Below are 24,126 nucleotides of genomic sequence, written 5' to 3'. Positions count from 1 at the left end.
CCTTTAATTTATTTGTCTCACAAATTTTCTGTGAATCTCACAGTGGGGTTTCCCACTCCAGGGTTGCCAACCATCCCAAATGCATTTATGCTTTGCCTTAAATCAGAAGAATTACTTATATGTATGTCAGCCAGCCTGCTCCGGGGCTCTAGATAGTATACTCTAGGTTACAGCCAGTGTCTATCACATCCGATTGATGGCCCCCCCACATGGTCGAGCATCCAGTCATTCACTACCACTAACTCAGCAGCCCAGTAATATTTTCTCACACCAGTGAATGCTACGTCAGCATCATATACCCCCTGCATTAGCTTAGATGCATCAATTCTTGGTGTACCATCATTCCACAGCAGTTGGCTGATTTCCCTTTCCACAGCCTTAAAATAACCCTCTGAAATAGTGTAAGGAGTATTCTAAAAGATATAAATAAACTTGGGAACTATAATACTTTTGAATATAGCTGCCTGTCCCAACATCAAAAGGGACAGAGTCTTCCAACAGCCTGCATCCTCTTTGAATTTCCCAAGGTTAGTGTGTAAGTTATTTTTAAGAAATAACTTTTGATCTCTTGTGAGATATCTTGCGGAGTCGGACAGCAGCGCCAGATCCAAAGTTGCTCTGGAGTTGATGTGCTTGTTTCTTCTTGGTTACACCAGAACTCACTCCCCAGGGTCCAGGAACTGGATGTGGCACCACTTGGCAAGTCAAGACTCTCAGCAAGAGAGCACAGGGGCTAGCAGATGAAGTCTTTGATGTCCCTGGGACTTCTTAACAAGCAGCAAGCTCAGTTCAAGCCCTTGGCAAACTTTTGGAAGCGGGACATAGAACGAAAGGTCCAGTCCTTTCACTCCAAGGACAGAAGCAGCGAGCCAACACCGCAAAGCAACAGGCAGAGTGGCATCCATCTCTTCGTCCTGGCAAAATGTCTTTAGTCAAGAAAAAATCTAACTCTGTGGTATCAGAGGTCCCTAACTTATACCCATATCTTTCTTTGAAGTAGGCAAGAAGTCTTTGTAGAGAACAAGACCCTGCCTTTCCCTGCCCTGGCCTCAGACACACTCCAGGGGGTTGAAGACTGCTTTGTGTGAGGACAGGCACAGCCCTATTCAGGAGCTAGTGTCAGCTCCTCCCACCACTCTAGCTCAAGAAGACCCATCAGGAAATGCAGGGCACACCTCAGCTCCCTCTGTATCACTGTCTAGAGTGAATTCACAACCAGCCCAACTGTTATCCTGGCCCAGACGTGTATTCCACAAACAGGCGGAGGCACAGAATGGTTAAGCAAGAAAATGCCCACTTTCTAAACATGGCATTTTTTCAAAACTACAATTTAAAAACCACCTTCACCAAAAGATGTATTTTTAAACTGTGAGTTCAGAGACCCCAAACTCCATATCTCGATCTGCTGCCAATGGGAAATTACACTTAAAAGATATTTCAAGACAATCCTGATGTTACCATTTGGGAGAGATGGCCTTTGCAAAAGTGAAAAACCACATTTAGCAGTATTTCACTTTCAGGACACGTAAAACACACTAGTATGTGTCCTAACTTTTAAATACACTGCACCCTGCCCATGGGGCTGCATTGGGCCTACCTTAGGGGTCACTTACATGGAGTAAAAGGGAAGGTCTGGACCTGGCAAGTGGGGGCACTTGCCAGGTCGAAATGGCCATTTAAAACTGCACACATGCACACTGCAATGGCAGGCCTGAGATGTTTATTGGGCTACTCATGTGGGTGGCACAATCAGTGCTGCAGGCTCACTAGTAGCATTTGAGTTACAGGCCCTGGGTACACATGGTGCACTATACTAGGGACTTACTAGTAGATCAAATTTGCCAATCATGGATACATCAATCACCAATACCATTTAGACAGAGAGCACTTGCACTTTAGCACTGGTCAGCAAAGCCAGCAAAAACGAAATTAAGCACAAGATTAAAAACAGGAGGTCAGAAGCAAAAACGTCTGGGGATAGCCCTGCAAAAAGGGCTATTTCCAACAAATACTAATAAGATATTGACCAAATTCCTTTGGCAGGACAGCATCACTGCATTTCCCTCAGAATCATAATGTTTCAAGAGGTAACTATCCAGTTCTTTTCCCTTACTATGGTCTATAATGTCTTCATACTTCACAAAGATGCCATTTGACTATGCCCTTCAAATGACACCAATACCCAATGTTGTGTCCCACGCAAAGCATTTTTTAAATATGTTTATTGTTTTTTATATACATATTTAACAGTGACTCAACAATTTCATTTCCCTGACCATCTCGAAGTTCAAATCAGGCTCACGCATTTCGTGAAACAAATTACCCACATCGTTACCCTCTACTTATACCTTCATTCCCTTACCCCAGCATCCCAGCTCATGTACATATAAGTCTATCGTGTTGAGACCCGCATCCTCCCAGTCATACTGTTAGTGTGTGTATCCAGTTCATCCGAGTTTCCCATTTCTACCCATTCCCTAATCATCCCAAATTTTCCCAATTTTTTTTAGGCAACCTTGTCCTTTATAGACTTTGCATTCCAACACCCTGCAGTATTCCATTCCCATCTCCCAATTGTTTAGTCATGGGGGAGTCCCAGAGCCCCACCTTTGTGCGATGTTGTGCTTGGTCCTCATATACCCAGGAGTGCTAGCCGGGGTTGTAGCTCCAGTGATTGCCCCACTGCCCCTTCTAGGGACTCTCTTACTGCCTCCTAGAAGCCCCTCAGACGGGGGCAGCTCCAGAGTGTGTGGAAGAATGTGCCCTCCAGTTTGCATCCTTGAAGACAGCATGCATCCTCCCCTCCCCTATCTTATGCAGTAGTGAATGTGTGTAGTAGACCCGGTTTAAAACTTGTATCTGTAGTAGCTGAAAGCTAGCTTTAATAGTCACCTCCACGGGGAACTCCAGAGCCTCCCGCCATGGTCCCTCACAATTTCAACAGAGGGTGTTGAATATTGTGCATGACAGTGTTTTAAGTCAGCAAGATCAGTTTCTTATCTATTTCCCCTTCAAGTACTCTCCTTTCCAGTGGAGCATTTGCTTGGGTTTCCTCCTCTAGGAGCATAAACCTTAACCACTGCGACTCTGGCATGCTATATCCTATTCTCAGAAAGGCAAAGGGTACCAGTCCATTTGCGTCCCACACATCTGCCACCGTTGGGAGGTCGATGTTGTCCCAACTTCAGAAGCCTTGTAGGGCTGTCACAGAGCATAGGTGGGTTCCCTCCCACAGTGGTGTTTTTGGAGTCAGCCTATCTTTGCATCTCATTTCCCTGGCCAATTTCTTCCAGACCTCCACCATTGTCACAGTGGCCGGGCACCCCCCAGGTAGCAAACTACCCCCCAGGCTGTGCATATAGCTTCCATCTCCCATGGCTAGACTATCTTGTCTGTACGCCGGGACTCCCCACTGCGCGCATGCCCAGTCATGAACCACACTCACGTGTGCTGCCTCGTTCTATTTCCTAATACGTGGCAAAGCAATGTCACCGTCAAATTTGGATCTTTATAAACCCTTCATGGTTATACGAGGGTGCCCACTTGCCCACCACTCAAAACATTTTTCACCAGACCTTTTCATCCACGCCACAATGTAGCCTGCTTGCTGAGTGACCACCTCAATAGGACCCATCCTTACAAAATTTCCATTTCATAATATCAGGAGAAATATGCAACATATGAAGAGGAAAGAGCTAAATGGCAAACATCTAACCATCTGGTTTAATAATAACCTGAGACCAAACATATAATGTATACCTTATGGAGAGGGATTTGATCTGCATCGTAGATCAGTTGTGCAAGCACAACTGCAACGATCCTTCCCTTGGAATCCAAAGTTATTCTGGTGCTCTCAGTGGAGAACAAAATGTTCCAACTTTTAACCCGATACAACTTTAATATTAGATACTTTTAAGTACAGAGCTGATTCGAATCTAGATGAAAAGCTCAAAATATAAAGAAGGAGAAAACTTGTAATTAAGACTCGAGAAACAAAGTTCAAATCGTAATACAGTCTTGTACAACTTGCAATTAATTTAAAAAACAGACATTTGAATTTGTTTTAATTTCTCAAAATGTAAATTTGATTTTGCGGGGACTCATACAAGAAGATACTTGAACCCCACAACCAGCACCATGACACTAATCCCATCACTTTCCCACCCCTAATTCTGCCTTGAACCCTAACCTGCGCATTATTTGCCCTCGAAACCGAGATCCTCAAACTCCACAGTCACTAGTTTCTATGGCACCCAGAGGAACACCACCCACCCAGAATTCTCCCAAAATAAAAATAAATGCTCAACCTGACTGAAATGTGAGATACATAAATAAATTTTGACAACCTCCCTTGACCTCTAAATAAGCAATGGCAAGACAGTTATTTTATTCCATTGTCCAGAGAGCTCCCTCCAATCACGAATCCTTATCCAGGCTCTGAATAAAATGCCCCAGTCATGGGTTCTACTCGAGAGAACATAATGGGCCTGATTACAACTTTGGAGGAGGTGTTAATCCGTCCCAAATGTGACGGATATACCACCAGCCGTATTACGAGTTCCATAGGATATAATGGACTCGTAATACGGCTGGTGGTATAGCCGTCACTTTACCGTCACTTTTGGGACGGATTAACACCTCCTCCAAAGTTGTAATCAGGCCCAATATGTATTTTTCCTCTATTGACACTTTCAGGTCCAAAGTTGGAACCACCTTCGTTAGTGTCCATGCCTAACTCTGCAGAAGCTACTGATGTCCTCCTTAGAACCAAACTCTTTATGTTTCACTCTTCAGCGTGGCATCCTCTGCTCTCTAGTGCAGTGATTCTCAACCTTTTGACTTCAATGGACCCCATTGAATAATCACTGGAATCCGGGGCTCCCCACTGTGTTATTATTGGAAGTTGGAGACCTGGACCTAAGCAATTTCTACTGTTTGAACACAAAATAATAAATACAGAAACAAGTACACATCAAACTAATGAATAAATGGTGAAATATTGTATTTAATTTACAAGCAAGTGTTGTAAAAACAACACTTTCATTTCAATGGGAAGTTTGGAGCTTTTTTAAATTCCGATTTTAATTTTAAAAGGCAAACCAATATACCAGACGTATGTCATTGCTTTGTCTTTTTTGCTCCTAATGCATGGTCCCTTTCTATTGGCGATCCGATTGATCATCCATGCGATATTCTGTTTGCTGTACTTGTGCTTCTTCTACGAGTCAAGCAAAGAATGCCAGTTTATTGTTGAGCCTCAAATTGCAAATCCCTTCAAAATTACAGGATATTTTACAATTAACTCGTTTATTTACATCTACTTAATTAATCTGCTAATATTACTTAATTTTCTAAAATGTTGCGGACCCCCTTGAGTAGGTGTTGCGGATACCCGTGGGCCCCCAACCACAAATTAAGAACCACTGTTCTGAAGAAGAAGGAAGAACAAATACTTGCTGCCTCAAGCTCCTTTACCTACTCGCCCTACAAGTAATAGATAACGCTTATTAACAACAAAAGGATCCCTGCCTTCTGATCCTGTTAGACCTCCCTGCATCCTTCCATGCAGTCTACTACAAAGCACTGGTCCACCCTCTTGAAACTTGGCTGCATTTTCTGGCATAGTACTACAATGATTCCTAATGGGAATCTCAAAATCCAAGAAACTCTCCGCCTATTGCAGAGTCTCCCAGGAATGCATCCTCCCCCAAAATATTTTCACTGTCTTCATATAATGAATCAGTTTCTGTGCAATGGCACTGACAAAACATAACTATCGTTTAATAAGACGACAATACACAACTCCTCTCTAAAATCTCCTCAAAATGTGGCATACTGCAACAAAGATTGCAATGTAAGTGGAAGAATACACACCAATTACTACATTTTAAACAATTGTATAGATGTTCACAGGCAAAGTTTGGATTTGGGGGCCCCAGTGAGCGCTCAGCCCCAAAACATGCTAAAAATACTTTCAACAGCTGGTGCACGACAGTGCACCGGGCCCAGGATGCACAAACCAATAGGCGATAGCCAATAAAGTAAGCGATGCGTAATCCTTTATGATCCATGTTCTCAATGTAATCCCTTCATCAATACTTATTCAGACATGCTGTCTTTGAATAAGTATTGACAAAGGGATTAAATTGAGAAAATTGGTTAAAAAGGATTATGCATCGCTGACTTTATTGGCTGTCGCCTGATGGTTTGTGCATCCTGGGCCTAGTGCACATTAGTGTAACAGCTATTGAAAATACTGCAATAAAGAACCAGCCTTGATCTTATCTCGAACCAGATTTCAAGCACATTAAGACAGAATTCCTCTTAATTGCCAACACCGCCAAACAACTACAGATCCAAGCTCGGCTATTCAACATAAACATAGATGGTTTCTCCTTCCAGGTAGCAGCCAATGCAAAATCACTTAAATTAGTCCTTGACACAAACCTCTCATTCAAAGAACCCATTGTCAAGAGACCTAAGACAGTCTGGTATCAGCTCACCTATTGGAAGAAAAAGTGTGCGTCTATCCAGCTGAAACTGACTTCAGGATAAATGGTAAGCCCCAGTCCGTTCTTCCCAGGATGGAGGCAACTCCTCTGTGCCTCACTCTGTAAATCCACAGAGACATCCTACGCCCTGCAGCATGTCTCACCAAAGCGTTGATGAAGTTCGACCACATCACTCCACTGATGGACCAACACTCGCTCCCTCACAAAGCCTGCATAACCTACACACCAAGCTGCATCACCCACTGGCCATCAGAAGAGCCCCCCTGCAAACATCATAGACAAAAGTACCATCTCAGACAAACAAAACCAAGCCAGCAGCCAAGACATCACCAGACTGGATTGGAGGAAATTCAAGAAGGCAGACATCCACATACCTCATACACATCCACATTCCTATGATCTGGAACGACAGCCCCATCACCATCAGACCGGCTCCTTTACTTCTACTGCTCAGAGAGAAAATGAAGCCCCATTTCTTTAAAGAACACTTATGCCCACACATTAGCAGCTTATGATTGGCCTGCCTCTTACTGAAATTGAACTGGAATTGAATTTATATAGTGCTTGCTGCCCTAGATGAGATGATGCAGTTAACCGTGGGTAGCACGCTACTCTGGAGCCCTAGAGTTAGTGGTCAGTCCATTGGTTACTGGGGTTAGTCTTGCACACTCAATGAAAACTTTCCATGCATTTACTACAGTTTCTTTTTCTTACATTGTTGAATGAGGTGTGACCTTTGGCAGGGGCTATGTGAGAAGCAAATGTTATCTGGAATCAATAGATATCCTTAGGTTGCAGTGACATGGTTTAAAAAAGATATAAAGACAGAAAGGCACGAGATTTAGAGTAGTCTATATACAAACGAGACATGCATATGCAGAAGGGGAGGAGCGGTGTATTCAAAATAAATAATGGGGAAAAGTGAGTTTAATTCAAGGTCAATTTTCCAAGCAGAATTTGTTGGTGGAATATAGCAGGTGGGGTTTTTGGTCACAGTATGCAATCTGTGAATGTAAAATTGTAGAAAGATACAGTTTTAAGTTCTGCTTTGAAGGAATGTGGCTTTTAACAGTCTTTCTAGAGGCACTTAGCTTTTAAAGCGGTGATAGATACTCGACTCGCATCAAAAACCAAGCCAAGTGTTCGCTGAGATCTCTTTACGAGTGACCATCAACTAGTGTGACATTTAAGCATATCCCAGTACCCGTAATTACAATCTGACACCAGCTATGCCCTACTGTATGCAATGAAAGCAATACTTTCAACCCCAGAAAGACCCCTAGGAGTACCTACTACAGCAGTATATTCAGTACCGTGAAGTACTTACAGCTTATGCAAATCATTTTATTTTACACAATACATAAACTACCCATGTAATATAAACATATTACTTAACACTCACAACGTAAAATATAACAGGGCAGCTAATAAACAACCATCAGTACATTCAGTGCATATTTCTGGGCAGTTCTGTGCCTGGTTTAGAAGGTACCGTCCTGCGTCCACCTGGAGAGGACCTCGCCCCACAGAACAGACACACAGTCCCGCAGAATGAATGTGCTGAGGTCTCCATGACTCTCCAGCATTCACCATGAATTGTGCATCAGGGCACCCAGCCACTATTCAGCGCTTTGTTGCTCTCAGTTGCTCCAGCTATATTTGCACTATACAAATACTAATAGGTATAATTAATTCAGACTAAATCATGCTATATTAACACTCCTTTGTAAGGTTTCCCCTGCAGTATTCTGTCTCGTGCTCCGTTTGTGTGATTTCTGCTTAAAACAATAAACGTTATCACACAAAATTATTAGTCACCGACCTGTACTGCTCTGCAGAACCGAGTGTGGTCTCAAAGATTAATCTCCGCTTGCGCCATGGATTTTTGGTTAACTTTTTCAGGTTCTGTCCAAGCTTGATTCCTGCCTGTCAATGTTGTTCTGTTGACATAATCATTTCCTGCGGCTTCCGGTCTCGTTTTGTGTTTACTTTTTCTAGCTTCCTTTCTCGAACTGCGTATCGTGCTCTGTAAACCCATCAACCTGTTTCGTTACTTTATTTCTTACGTTTGTTTTGCGTGAAAAATCGATGTTCAAATCTCAGCGCGGCAGCCAGGCGCGCCGTGTGATTGTAGCCAAACCACTTTTTGTCCCATTCAGGAGTTGTTCGACTGTAAATTATGAGCACACGGAGCTGCTGTTTTACATTCCAATATTTCTGCCTTGCCACTTCTCGATCTTTATTGTTTCTTTGTCTCGCGCTCATTCATTTCTTTGCACCTGTTTCTTTCCTAGTTTCTCTTTGTCCTTCCCCTGTTTATTTCCTCCTTTGCTCGACTCACTCAGCTCACTTCGTTTCTCCCCGCCCCTTCCTCTTTCCTCTGACATCCACGCCTAACCTTTGTCACTCTTTCAATTCTCAGCAGCCTCTCCCCCAGCTCTTCGCCCCCTCCTCATGTTTCTCTTTCTCGTCTCTTCTCTAACAGACTTTCTCTCCCCGGTGTCTCGTCTCACTTTCGCTTCTGAACTGCAAAATCTCTCCACCACCCCCGTTCTTTGTCTGTCGTCTGTTTCTTGTACCACACAACTGAGCACAAAAACACTTCTCCTGCTCGCACCCCCTCCCCCGATAACGACCCCCTTTAAGCCAGCTCTCCTTCTGTTGTGTCTTTATTTTGTAGATTTGTATAGCGCGAACTCGATTCGGAAGTATTGAAGCGCTTTACGCGAGCGTCAGTCACATTACACAAGGACATTCTTTTAATGGAGGCGGGGGCGATGAAGTGAATTGCCCAGAATCACAGGAGGTTAGGCTGGCGCCGAGACTCCAGCGTGGTTCCCCAGCTGCAAAGTCGGCAGCTGTGGCCGTCACGCCACATCCTCTATCTATGCTGACACCCGCATTTAATATCTTTTTATCACTCCACCCGCGATACTTTAGCTTCCCCAAAAAATATAATAGGTCTTCACATGCTTCACTCTAGCCTGTATTTGGGGAAATATGCTTCCCACTCGGGTCTCAAGAACTGCAAAAATAAAATACATTCTCAGCAGTCACCCTCACCCCGTCCCATCCGCAGTATACGTGTTTGTATTTTATCACGCAGTGTCACACCCCCCATTGGTTTCACCGAGGACTGACAACTGACTGGTGTTTGACAAAAAAAACCTCAAGTAAACAAAAGAGTGATGATGGGTGGAGTACGTTTAGGTCCCTTGAATCCAGTGCTTAATTTGTAAATAAAAACTTGCCAGTGCCTAAAGCCCTCCTATTAAACACGCGGCTGCTCCAATTAAATGTGGGAACACAGAATACTGAGGCAGAGTAATCCTGAAGCCATCTCGGGCCTCTTCAATACATTTAAAGCCACCCCTGCACCTTCAGCTCACTCTGGCAGCTTTCTGCTTTCTCCCATTGTGACACTTTTTCGTTTTTCTCTTCCTCCGTCTTTCCCAAATGTGTCTTTTGCTCGCGGCAAATGCTTGAGGCAGAAGAATACACGCCGGCCTCTAAAAATAAGTGCCGGAGCTCAGCAGCGGAAACAACAAGCACAAATTAAGCACTGCTTGAGTCCAAACATTGTCTGTTCGCACTCAGTCTGGTGTGTTTTTGTATCCCGGACCTCTATTTTACTGTTCCTATGACAAGCACGAAAATGATTGGAAAAGTCCCAGTAGGCGAAGTGCGCTTGGCTAAGCAGCCAAGGGTAGGGGAAGAGGGGACATATGACATCGGGATGCTTTGCATCACTAAAGGGATTCATTTTACCCACGGGCACCGCAGGTATTTTATCATACTTGGAAGGATGAAAGCCTGAGATAGGATTAGAACAGGTGACCCAGTGGCTTGAAAGGGCCTCACTGCAATGCTTGAGGGGGCTCCCCTCCCGACTGGACCCAGTCAGGCGCCACCCGTGAACTGTGGCTTGGGGGCGGGAGGGCTGGGGAGCTCAAGGGCGAAGTTTGCATTGTGTTACCTTCCCATTACCTAACATTCCTGTGTTAACCTAAAACGGTTAGTAAGTCTCAGACGGGTTTTTAGCTCGAGAGACAGCAGTTTCTAACATCAAAAGACACACATCGGAAAGGAGGAGAAAGAGGAAAAACGAAAAAGCTTCACAGCGAGAGAAAGTAGAAAGCTACAAGAGTGAGCTGAAGGGCAGTGAGTGGCTGTAAATGGATTCAAGAGGCCCGAGATGGTTTAAGGATTACGCTGCCTCAGTATTCTGTGCTCGCACATTTAACTGCAGCGGCCGCGTGTTTCAAAGGAGAGCTTTGGGCATTGGCACCTTTTTTATTTACAAATTGAGCACTACCCCTTTTTTCTGGTCTCTCCATACACAGCGTTAGCTGTCTGCCAGAGGGCACGTCGTCAACATCCAGATCAGCTCTCTTCAGCCCTTGGCTTGCTTGGGTCACACTCAGTTAGTGATTGCTCGAAGAAGGTGCAATTCTCATTGTGGAACAGACCAGAGGAGGATTTCAGTTTCACTAGCTGTTTAGCTGTGTTAGTCCATCTGCTAAAGAGTGCTTCCCACTGCAGTGCTGAGGGGTGAAGGAAAGTCTCAATTTGCTGCGCTAGAGTTAAAAAAAAAATTCTAGCAATCGTGTTAAGAATTTTAGATTCTATTAAGGACACAGAGGCGAGGATTATGCTTCACTTTCTTTACTGATGTCAAGCACAGCAGCCAATAACAATAAAATAAAACTTTAAACTACATAGCCCAAGAGCCCCAGCCCTTAACTGTCCAATCATAAGGCCCCCAGCCCTGTGTATTCCTTAATAAACACAGTCCTTCCTCTTTCTTTGCCCATAACTGAGCTTTCGATAACGAAGTCCAACTGTCAGGAACCACAACAGCCTCCAGTAGATGAACCATGTCCTCTGAGAGAGAACCAAACTTCTTTTTTCAATCTTCCTGCGCGTAATGTTCAAGCAGCTCTGCCGTCAGTGCCTAAGGAATAGAAAATATGGAATAATACCAAGAAAAAACACCAATTTAAATCAAGAGAATTGGTATTAACTGAAAAAACATACTCATAGAAGTAATAATATTAAAGATAATCAATTATAGAATACATATCAATAGCTCTGGGTGGGATAATACTCGCCTCTGTGACCTGAATAGAATCTAAAATTCTTAATGCAATAGCTAGAACATTTTTAATTCTATGTCAGGACTGGAGGCTTCGGATTATACTAGTTTAAAGTTGTTCTACTACCCTTGGTGCCACATCTACAATTAGTTTATGATAGAATACTTTAAAAGTAGAGTCAGAAGACCAATCCGCGCAGCCATAATATCTTCCAATCTAGTACCCACTGAAAAAGGCTTAGATGCCATAGCTCCTCGAACAGAGTAAGCCCCAAAATACTGGTATCTATGCCAGCCTATGTCAATAACCATTTATCCCAACGGGCCAAAGTTGCAGATGAAACTGGGTGGAAAGTTTTCTGTCGAGAAAAAGTAGTTGAGCTGTCAAATCTCGTCTAAATTCACAAGTCCTATCTTCGTATTCTTTTAAGCATTTAACTACACACATTTATGATTGTGATAAAATGCAGGATAAGAAACACAACGTGATGCAGTTTTAGTACGATTAGAAATAGTAAAAGACACCCCAGAAGGTGTATGTACTCTACCTGCAATATCCAGTGCTTTTACATCCGATACCCGTCTGCAAGATATCAAACATAACAGAGTGGCTAACTTTGCCAATAACTGCTTACTGGAAAGATCTTTATTAGAAGGCCAATTTCTCAAAAAAGTCAAGATTACATTAACGTCCCATAACACTGACTACTTAGGTTGAGGAGGACAAATTAATCTGATACCTTGTAAGAGTCTACATACAATCGGATGTTCACCAACTTGTTTACCTTGGATATGAGGGTGTCCTGCTGAGATGGCCTACCTATAATTGTTCCCTGTCCTGTAGGCTAAACCCTGACTGGCTAATTTTGACAAAAAAATTAACCACCACTTGAATTGCGGCCCCCAAGGGATCCACATCCCGTTCACAGCACCAACTAACCCAGCGTCGCCAGGCTGATTCATACCTTCTGTGGGTAGAGGGAACCCATGATTGTGTGAGGAAGAACATTGCTTGTTCCGAAATTCCAGGCACTTGCCAATGTCTCCTGAAAGTCTCCAAACCTTGAGAGACAGAAGACCCTTCACCACCATCGGATGAGGACGGCCCACTGGATCCATCAATAGATTCAGGAAGGACCGGACAGAAGCCGGAAGAGCGCATGACCTTATCATCACCTCTGGGAACCAGGGTTGGGGCTTCCAACAGGGAGACACCAAGACCACTTCTGCTTTCTGACGCTTGATCTGAACTAAAACTCTTGGAATCATGCAAAATGGAGGGAACAGATACAGGGTCCCCAACAACCAAGATTGTAGGAATCCATCTATATTTGTCACCAGAGGGTCTGGCCTCCAACTGAAGAAGGTCAGGAGTTGTGCATTCAGCCTGGAAGCAAAGAGATCTATCATACATGGACCCCATCGTAGATTGATGGCCCAAAAAATCCTGGGATGTAACCTCCAATTGCTGGAGTCCCGAAGGAATCTGGAGTTCCAGTCCACTCTGACATTTGATATTCCTGGAATATACACTGCCACAATCAAAATTTTGTGATCCAGACAATAATGCCAAAGATCCTTGGCTATCTCCACCAGAAGCCTGGGCTTCGTACCTCCCAGCCGATTTATGTAACGGACTGCTGAGACATTGTCCATTTTCAGAAGAATACAACAATTCACAGCATTGGGAGACAGGGACTTGATCACAAATGCTCCCCTTAACAATTCGGTTGATGTGATAATGGAGCTCCTCCGGAGATCAACGGCCCCCTGTCTCCACCGGACCATACCGAGCTCCCCAGACCCAACTGCTGGCATCTGATTCTGTGATCAGCTCCGGCTGAGATGCAAATATGGCTTTGCCGTTCCAGGCCTCTATATGATCCAGCCACCAGGAAATTTCTGTCCTGGCTCTGAAGAGAGCGTGATCTGCATCGAGTAAGCTAACCCTTTCTGAAAATGTAAAATCTTCAGACTTTGCAATGCCTGATAATGAAGGGGTCCTGGAAATATGGCATGAATAGACGATGATAGGAGATCCACTAGACGAGCTAAAGTCTTCAATGATATACTCTCAGAGGCAAGGGATCTCCTCAACTCCTCCTAGATAGAAATCCACTTGTGAAGGGGAAGTTTCAACTGTGCGTTGATTGAGTCTATCTGGAAGCCTAAGAATTCAAATTGACTGAGAAGGGGGCAGGCTTGACTGTTTGTGATTGATGATAAAGCCTAAATCCTGAAGCAACTGAATTGCCCAAGAGAGAAGAAGTATGACAAATTCTACTTTCTGTTCCAAGATTAAAATAGCGTCAAGATAAATAATCAATCTCACCCTGTGTTCTCTGTGATACTGGACGATGGGCCGAAGTAACTTCGTGAAACACCAAGGAGCTGAAGACAGACCAAAAGGAAAGGCTTCAAACTCATAGTATGTCTGAGCCCATTGAAACTGGAGGAATCGTCGATGAGGGGCAAAAAATGGAACTGATAGATAAGCGTCTTTTAAATCGAGGTGCACTATCCAATCTTTCTCTTGCAACAGATCTCTGAGTAAATGGATACCTTCCATCTTGAAATGGTGGTACTCTATCCAAGAATTGAAATTTTTAAGGGTTCAATACAAGGTGGAAACACCGCCTTTTTTTCTGTACCAGGAACACTGTGCTGATTAATGCCTAAGGATGAGGAATGGTCTCTACTATAGCCCCTTTTTGAGCCAGAGCCTCGACTTCGTCGGTTATGAATTTGCTCTCGCTTAGGGCCTGGCATTCGACCTCAATAACGTCCGGCCCTGAGAAAAAGGGCGTTGTTGAATACTTTTTTAATCGACGTCTGGGCCTTGTCCAAGACTGAAAAGGTGGCCACATACTTCCCTAGTTCTTTAACAAACTTATCTCCAAATAAAAGGCTGTTAGCCAGAGAACCAGTCTCTTTAGATAATAAATCAGCCAATTTGGGGTCGATTCTCATGAGAAAAGACTTACACCGTTCAGCAGACATGGCGCAATTGGCGTTACCAAGCATGCAAATGGCCCGTTGAGCCCATTCAAGAATGTCTTCCGGTTCTAAGGATGAGTTACTTTCCTTTGCCTGGACAGCAAGCTCCAATATGTTTGTCAGAGGACTGGATAAATCGAATAACTTGTCCTGACACCCGCGGCAGGCGCGGTCAAGACCTTTCTTAGGGTCTTCAGCAAATTTTATTGAAAAGTTGCCATATTAGGGTCCAATTCTGGTGTGTCTGCTACCTTGAGGTTTAGATTCGGACGCAGGATGCAAGATGTGACTTCGATATCCGTGGCCATTGTATTTGTCTCTATTGCTGTCAGTGACTATCTAAAGGACTCGTATCCCCTATGAAGTTGAGATAACAGTGCAGATACCCATTGGAGCTAATCCGGTACATTGCAGCTCCTGTTATTTGTAGGAGACTGCTGGATTTGGACACAGGTCTATTATGATTCGTTTCCATAAGAGAGTACTATAAAATATTGTTTCATAAGCAATCATCTATAGATGTGGTTATATCCAAAAAGATTGGCGTGTATCTCAGTTCGCCAATCTCTCTTTTCTGGACCCCACATGAACTATTGTATTGGAATCGCCCTGATGAAGGTGGCCTCCCAATGAGAGGGATACAGAAACGTGCGTAGGCGATGTGTTCCGAAATATTGTTTCATTGACTGTATCGATATATTTTCAAATAAAATTGCTTTCTATATCATAAACTGACTGTAAGAATTTTTTGATTCTATTTTGATATATTTGAATGTATAGATTTGTTTTTATATTATTGTCTTGGTGTTTTAGCACTTTATGTGTAGGTTTCTTTCTTGTGTCAGATCATAGACTGTCTCACGGTTCTATGAATCTCATGTTTAGTCTGGTTTCTTCCTAGTATGAATGAGGTATAAATGCTTTGTGGCTTGTTGGTTTATGTGGGGTAGAATATCTGGGTTGCTCTGTATTGTTTTGTATTCCATAGCACTGCATCGTTTTTAGGAAATGTATATATTATCGTTTTTTGATATATTTGTTGTTGCAACTTGATATGAATATAATAAACATATTAAGAAATATATGACTAACTAAGTAAGCTTCAATTAATTTTCTTTCAAAAATAGACACCTATAAAGTGCCATTAGATTCATTATGAAGGAAATGAAATGCTATACATGTATATATCATGATGGGATTTGAGAAACAATAATCTTTTGACATATCTATCTAATATATTCTGATTAGGTTTCAAACTGTGGCTTTTTATATATATCTTTATAGTATATTCCAAGAGTAGCTCAAGTATTCCTATTCTTAATTGTTCATTTTCCTTGGATGAGCTACTATATTATAGCAGGGACCCTCAGTGTAACTTACATTGTCTGCCACCTTACCAAGGAGAGACAGACATGGACGTTCAGAAAGTAGGGTGTTGCGAACATCACGTTCAAAGATCTAGCACAATTTCTCTTGGACATAATGCACTACTTCTGCACAAGTAACCCACTCAGTGGGCCTAGGATGGATGATGTTTTCAGGCTCGAAATGCAAGTTGTGCCCTGCAGTTTCTGAGACCTCATCAGAGGAATGGTGTGATTTGTGCTTCTTTTTGCGCACTTTATCATCAGATTTGTCAGACTCCGAGAAGTGAACGGACGTGTCGAAGGACATGTCACCTGATCCCGGAGCAGATTTAATCCACAAAGGGATTTCATGACCAAAGCCTTGATATTCATGGTCTCTGAGTACTGAGGCAGCCATCTGCGCCAAGATATCAGCAGAAGAAGAACCCCCAGCCGAGGGTCTCAAGTGTGACTCTGATTGTTGAAGTGAGAGCTGAGATACCTTCTGGCTGGAGCTTCCTGGCAGTTCCCTATTGCCAAATCTCACCAATAATTCAGTAAAGGGTTTGAAGGCCTTAATTAGTGCTCAATTCATGGAATCTTGCACATGATAACTTAGTGCTTCCACAAGACGCCCCTCCATTTGGTATTCATCTTGATTTTCATGCAGATCCAGCTGAGGATCATCCTCATCTGCATAGTATTCCTTAATATGCTGATTAATTAGGAGAGGAAGGAGTTCGGGGGGACAGCCCCAAGCTGGTAGTATAATTTAAGTGTGTCAGAGGTCCAAAACACACTAAATCACTGAAGTATTTAATATTAAACGTGGAGGGAGCACCTGCAAAGCCCTAGGCCAGGCCTTTGATGTTTTTGCGTCCCGTCGGGCGTTCTGGGGCCAGAAAATAGTCGTGCACACAAGCACGCGTATAGCTGATCATAAAGATAATGCTTTTTCCGATCCGGCTCCTGTGCGCATGCGCGAGTGGCACAATAGAAAGAGGACTACGTCCTCTAGGGAGAAACGCTCTCCCGGCCCACTCCACAAAGTGCGTCGCTAAACAAACAAAGCGCGTCGTTAAAGCAAACAGATTACCGACAATGCGCAAAGACAACAGATATTGCGATAACCAATGACCAAATACTACTAATAATAACCCGTGAAGTGTGATGCGCTACATGGCTAAGCAATAAACAAATGAATGACGTAGACTAATCTCGGCTGCAGCAGCAAAGAAAGAGGAAAGACTGTGTTGATTCAGGAATACATAGGGCTGGGACGCCTTATGAATGGACAGGTAAGGGCTGGGGCTCTTGTGATATGTAGTTTAAAGTTTTATTTTATTGTTATTGGTTGCTGTGCTTTATGTTAGTAAAGAAAGAGAAGCATAATCCGACGCCTCTGGTCCTGACATAGAATTGCATTTGTGCACCTGTTTCCCCACTCCTCGATGCTGCATCCAAAGGTAGTTTTGCAGATAAATGTGATCTTGCACATCAGTTTTCTTCCAACCAAAGTGAAGTCTGATTGATATGTATCTCTCCCCCACTCCTCTGATTTTGCCTGAAGCACAAAGTGTGATGTTTGGTCCTAAATGTGTAGACACCTGGGGTCAGCGGGGATGTGCAGAATTACAGGCCCCTTATGAATCACTAAGAGGATCTGGAGAAGGCGGGGATCGGTGCACGTCTCGAACGGCCATGGATCGGAGATCCACTGCGGGGAGGGAGGAGCCCGAGTGCTGAATCTGAGTGAGTAGGCAGCTGGAGTGTGGCGCTGCTGCGGAAGAACACAAGGGAGCCCTAGTGGTGAAATGCAGATGGCAGCTGCTGACGGCCTCTACGCTGTTCAAATATGGTAACCCAAGCATTTGGCCCAACACCTGCTTTATCTGACCATACACAGACAAAAATGATATTCTTTCTTGGTCGTAAAGGCTGCAGTTTAATCAACGTTTAACAGTTCAGGGTCACACGACAGCGGAGGAGCATCACCCCCCTAAAAATGCCCCAGAGCTAAAAAAATAAAATGGTAATAAATTTTCTTTATTACCATTTTATTTTTCAGCACCCTGTGCTGAACGGTGTTTCAGGATGGGGCGAGACCACTTCTGTTCTGCTGAGCTGTGCACTTTAATTTAAAGTTCGTGTGTCCCTTTGGCCAACTGTCTCGCGATGGCCAGCCTGACATGCACATTGTTAGAAATGGGGTCTCTAGTTGGCAGAGGTATTCAGGTTTGTCCAAATAGGGACCACAATCCTAGTCAGGGTAAGTCACACATAATCAAAATTATCCTGTGCCCACCCTCTGGTAGCTTGGCACTGAGCAGTCAGGCTTAACTTAAAAGGCAATGTGTAAAGTATTTGTGCAATAAATCATACAGTAACACAGTGAAAACACCACAAAAGGGCACCACTCAGGTTTATAAAAATAAAGGATTTTATCTGATTAAATTAAGGTCAAGAAGACAAAGATTCAATAAGCACAAGTTGAAATATCACTTTTTTAAGATTAAAAAGAGTCTTAGAGCTTAAAAATCAATAGTTGTCTCTTGTGTGCACAAAGTACCTGGTTTGCATACAAAATTACACCCACAGAGACTGCAGAGGAGGAGATACGTGGAAAAATAAGGTGTGCGTCGGTATGTCTGGCGCGGCACAGACAATGCGTTGTTTCTTTCCATGCTGTAAGGGGCATTTATGTCGATTTCTGCCACGCAGTCTTGGTTCTTCACCGCAATGCGGGTTTCTCTTTGAAGCCCAGGGATGATGCGTGGAAATCCTGGGCGTGTTGAACGAAGTCACAAGCGTTGCGTCGATCCGGTATGGCAATGCGTTAGAATTTCTGGCGCACGGCAGGCGCTGCGTCGATTCTTCTCTCAGGAAGTCGGGCTGCGTCATTCTGGTTCGGGTGTGCGTTAATCTGGGTGGGCTGTGTGTCGAATTTCTGGTTGCAACGCAGGTGTTGCGTGGATCTTCACTCGAGAAGTCGGGCTGTGTCGTTCCGGTTCGGCTGTGCAGCGATTTTCTTGTTGCAGGGTAGGCTCTGCGTTGTTTCCGGCAGTCTGTGCGTCGATTTGCAGTGCACAAGTAGTTTCCTTGAAGACGTGAAGTCTTTTTGGCCCTGAGACTTCAGAAACAGTAGGCAAGCTCAAACCAAGCCCTTGGAGAGCACTTCACAGCAAATTCAGAGGCCAGCAGGGCAACAGCAAGGCAGCAGTCCTTCACAGCAAAGCAGTCCAGGTGAGTCCTTTGGGCAGCCATGCAGTTCCTCTTGACATGTTGCAGGTGCAGGTCCAGAAGTGTCTGATTTGGTGGGGTCAGGGACCCACTTTATTTACCCAAAAAAGCCTTTGAAGTGGGGGAGACTTCAAAGAGTGGTTTTGAAGTGCACAAGTTCCCCTTTCAGTACAGCTATGTCTGCCAGGGTCTCAGTAGGAGGTTAAGCAGTCCATTGTGTGAGGGCAGGCCACTAGCTTTTGAAATGTAAGTGTCAGGCCCTCCACCCTCCCAGCCCAGGAAGACCCATTCAGTATGCAGATGAGTGCAGGTGTGACTGAGTATCCTGTGTTTGTGGTTGTCTGGGTTAAATGCACAAGGGAGCTGTCAACCAGCCAAGCCAGACTTGGACTGGAGACAGGCTGTAAGATACAGATGGATTTTAAGTGCAGAGAAATGCTCACTTTCTAAAAGTGGCATTTGTGAAATAGTAATACAAATCCAACTTCACCAATAAGCAGGATTTTGTATTACTATTCTGGCCATACTAAATATGACCTCAGTACCCCTTTCTGATCAGAATCTACCAGTCACACAGTATAGGAGGGTACCCTTAATGCTATCCTCTGAAAGGAGCAGGCCTCACAGCAGTGGATAACTAATTTAGGAGTTTTCCACTACCAGGACATACAAACCACACATGTACATGTCCTGCCTTTTACCTACATAACACCTTGCCCTCTGGGTTACCCAGGGCCTACCTTAGGGGTAACTTATATGTAGAAAAAGGGGAGTTTAAGGCTTGGCAAGTACTTGTAAATGCCAAGTTGAAGTGGCAGTAAACTGCACACACAGGCCTTGCAATGGCAGGCCTGGGACATGGTTACGGGGCTACTTATGTGGGCGGCACAAACAGTGCTGCAGGCCCACCAATAGCATTTAATTTCAGGCTCTGGGCACATGTAGTGCACTTTACTAGGGACTTATAGATACATTAAATTAAATATGCCAATTGGGTATGAGCCAATGTTACCATGTTTAAGGGAGAGAGCATATGCACTCTAGCGCTGGTTAGCAGTGGTAAAGTGTGCAGAGTCCTAAAACCAGCAAAAACAGTATCAGAAAATTGGAGGGAGGCAGGCAAAAAGTTGGGGGATGACCACCCTAAGGCTGTCAGGTCTAACACACACTTTAAACTTCTCTAACCTAACTGTCTTAAGACAGCTGGGGTAGAGAAAACACAGGCCTCCAGCGCTTAGAGAGCCCGCTCTCACCAATCCTGATGCTGGTTTCATGCTGGTTACCAGCATGAAACCAGCATCAGGATTTGGTAGTGCTGTTTCCTGGTCCCCGTGCTGCGTTGGAGCCACAACGAGAGCAGGACACTGTGAGGAGTGGGAGACCCGTTGCAGTCAGGTAAGTGCCTTTTCTTTAAAAAAAAATAATATACATATTATTTTATTCCCCCATCCCCGCTGCAAATGGAAACCAGCCGCCACTGAGTAACAGTCTTTCATCCTGTTTTGAGTGCAGTCCTGGATGCCCTTTCTTGGGGAGGCTCAATTCGCTACCATACGTGTAGCCAGTCAATAGGCAGGCCTGGGCTGTGAGTGCGTGTGTTTTCCCAAGAACCACCCCTCTTTGCATGTTTTACAGCTGGCACCCTGCCATTAGGCAACTGTAACAAGAACAGAGGATGCACCTTTTTTCTGTAAATCAGTGGTTTATTAAATTTCATCCATTATCATGCACATATTATCACATGAACTTCCTCCATATAATCTTATGAACCTTTACATATAATATTACAAAAGAACATTAATATCTTACAAAATCTTCAAACATTTTTGGTGCTTTCCTGATGCGTCAAACATTTCTATTTCTGTGAATACTAGTCTCTTGCCCCCGTTCATCTGACACCACATTGTCCAAAAGATCATAATGTCTCCACAGCCCTTGTCTTTGTGTTGCAACCAATGCACCCAAACATCAACCTGTCCCTGACTTCTTCCACCATGTATAATGCTTGTTTGTTCTGGTGCGGCTCCTTTGCTTATCTTGAGAATTTGTCTTGGTTCTGAAAATTTGGATTCTCCCTTCCTCACTTTATCTGGACTCTTGATTATGACCCCATCACCTACTGCTAAGCCAGTGAAGGCATTGCATGCTCATTATTAAACCTGTTCTTCATTATCAACTGTGTGCTGGAAACTCTATCTTCCAAACTTTCCACCCCATGCCATTTCTTGTGTAAGGGTCTTTTCTCATTCAGCCATGAAGGGGATAAGGCCGCGTGTACTTCTCTTCCTCTAAGTAAAGAGAGCGGGGTCACACCCATAGTGCAATGCAGGAATGTGTTGTAATTCCACACCTTTCTTTCTGCTAACTCACCCACATCCAATCCTGACGCTATTGCAGATTGTATGCCTTCTTTAACCACCTTATTACCACATTCCACCTGGCCATTAGATATAGGTGAATAAAGAGCTACCTTAAGATGCTTTACATCTTGGTTGACTTAAAATCCACACATCTTCTCAGACACTAAGGCCCTCATTACAACCATGGAGGTTGGTGTAAAAGTGGCGGTAATACCGCCAACAGGCTGGCGGTAATTACTGCCAAATTATGACCATGGCGGTGAGAACTCAGATAGACAGCCACTTTACCACATTGACTGCCAGGGCGGAAACAACAGGCACAACGGCGGTAGCCGCCTACAGCCAAGCGGAAGTCAATGTCCCGCCCACCATATTACAACAACACAATCCGCTACCTTTTCCGGACGGTACCAACAACAGCAAAAGACTGCCAGAAACACTGCACAGAAGGGAAAGGACTCACCATTGGAGACACAGGGAACAACCACGCCGCCATGGAGCCCGAGTTGCATGTCTTCCCCATGCTCTTCTATGTGCTGCTCCACAACGAACACCAATGACGGCGAAGACGACGATGGTGAGTACAGCCGCCTAGCACATAGGGGAGGGGGGAGGAAAAAGAAAGTGACACACACACGCACCACACACACCCCCACTCCCAACACCATACACACAATCAGCTGCAGTACTAAAACATATTTACCCTGTACCTCGGGTGAATAATGCAAGGACAAAAGGAATTTACTAAATTGAGTGTAATAAGATCAACACAGTATAGATAAGAAATAAGCAATGTAACAGGTATATACAACTGTACAGTTCAAGGGACACTGCCCAGTCCTCAGAGTGCATGGGCCACAGAGCCACAGGCCAAAGTCCAAGACCCACTTTGTCACTTGCATTAACATGGAGAGAACACTGCAGGGGCATCAGTTGGAAAATAGGCAGGCACCTCAGGGGGACGGGGCGGGGGAGCATCTCAGCCGGAAGATGAAACAGGACCACTGGTTCTGGAGGGGGCAACATGCCCTGTGCTTGGCCCTGAGGAGTGCAAGGCCACAGTCTCTCAAGTGGGTGACTTGCCCACAAGAGGCTGGGGTTGGTGGGTATCTTACCCACTGGTTCTGGAGGGGGCATCGTGCCCTGTGCTCTTGATCCTGGGGAGGCTGGGGTTGGTGGGTGTCTTACCCACTGGTTCTGGATGGGGCATCGTGTCCTGTGCTTTTGATCCCGGGGACGCTGGGGTTGGTGGGTGTCTTACCCACTGGTTCTGGAGGGGGCATCGTGCCCTGTGCTTGAACCTGGGGAGTGCAGTCTCTCAGGTGGGTGTCATACCCCCTGGATTTGCAGGGGGCAGGCCACACAGCAGCCCATGGATGCAGGATTACATACTGTCTGCCGGCAGTGATGGCTGCTCAGTGGTGGTGGTGGTGGTGCTGCTGGTGGGGGGAGGCTCCAGCCCATTCTCTGCAGCCTCAGACGGCAGCCCACTGGTGGTGGTGGTGGTGCTGCTGGTGTTGGTGGGGGGAAGCTCCAGCCCATCCCCTGCAGCCTTGGATGGCTGCACAACTATGGTTGGTGGTGTGGGCTCCGTCAGAGTCCCTGGCCCAGGCCCCTTGCCCTTCCTGCCTGCTGGTGCTGTCTCCTTGCTCTTCCTGGCAGCAGCTGGGGCAGGCGCCTTGCCCTTCCTGGCAGCAGCTGGGGCAGGCTCCTTGCTCTTCCTGCCAGCAGCTGGGGCAGGCTCCTTGCCCTTCCTGGCAGCAGCTGGGGCAGACTCCTTGCTCTTCCTGGCAGCAGTTGGGGCAGGCTTCTTACCCTTTGAGGCTGCCTGGTGCAGGCTCCTTCACTCTCAGGACATGTGCCCTGGATCCTTTCCCACCACGAGTGGGTGTGGTGACTACTGGGCCCGTGGACTGGGTGGCTGAGGTGCTTGTCTGGGTTTTTGCCACCCTGGCCAGATGTGAAGGACGGAGGGAGGGGTAGGGAAGAGGTCAATGGTGGATAGGAAAAGCTTTTAGGGACATTGGGGCGGGAAGAGGGCAAAGGTTTGGGAGTGGAGGAAGAGGGAGTGGTTGTAGGAGGTGTCTGTCTGCTGATTTTGGGTGCAGGTGCATGGGCTGGATGCTGTTATGAGGTGGATGGCTGTTGAGTGTCTGAGTGCTTGCGTTTGTGTACTTTAGGAGGTGGGGGACAGACACAGTGGGAGAGGACACAGGGGACGTGTGCATGGCTGTTGTGGAGGTGTCTGCCAGTGAGGTGTGTGTTCTGTTAGGTGTGGTGGTGATGCTGGTAGTGGATGAGGATGTAGTGCATGCAGGTGTGAGTGTAGACGGAACTGGGAGGAAGGTGGAGGAGGAGGGGAAAAAGTGGAAATAGTGGATGTTGATATGTCTGCATCTGGATGGTGTTTGTGTGAGTGCCTGTGGGATGATGTGTTGTGCTTGTGTTTGCCTGTGACACTCTTGTGTGTTGTCTTGTGTGCATGCTCGTCTGCCTGTGTGCTTGGATAGGTTGGACTTGAGGGGAATGGGAATGGGAAGAGGAAGTTGGAGGGGGGAGGGTGGAAACAGGAACAA

The 24,126-nt window shown here is 45.1% G+C and overlaps 1 protein-coding gene across 3 annotated transcripts in view; it reads right to left on the bottom strand.

The window, feature by feature from the left end:
• The window catches only part of LOC138287551 (adenosine deaminase 2-like), a 214,764-nt gene extending 205,845 nt beyond the window's left edge, over positions 1-8,919 (bottom strand). The window contains exon 1 of one of the 3 annotated variants that reach the window (XM_069228069.1): positions 8,335-8,919. The gene's annotated coding sequence lies outside the window, so the exon portion shown is untranslated. The remainder of the gene's footprint in view (positions 1-8,334) is intronic. The other 2 variants (XM_069228068.1, XM_069228065.1) reach the window with 2 other exon arrangements.
• Positions 8,920-24,126: the final 15,207 nt, after the last annotated feature.

The sequence above is a fragment of the Pleurodeles waltl genome, chromosome 4_1 (assembly GCF_031143425.1).
Source record: "Pleurodeles waltl isolate 20211129_DDA chromosome 4_1, aPleWal1.hap1.20221129, whole genome shotgun sequence".
In the NCBI taxonomy this organism is placed as follows: Eukaryota; Metazoa; Chordata; class Amphibia; order Caudata; family Salamandridae; genus Pleurodeles; species Pleurodeles waltl.
This window is presented reverse-complemented; position numbering and strand designations above follow the sequence as displayed.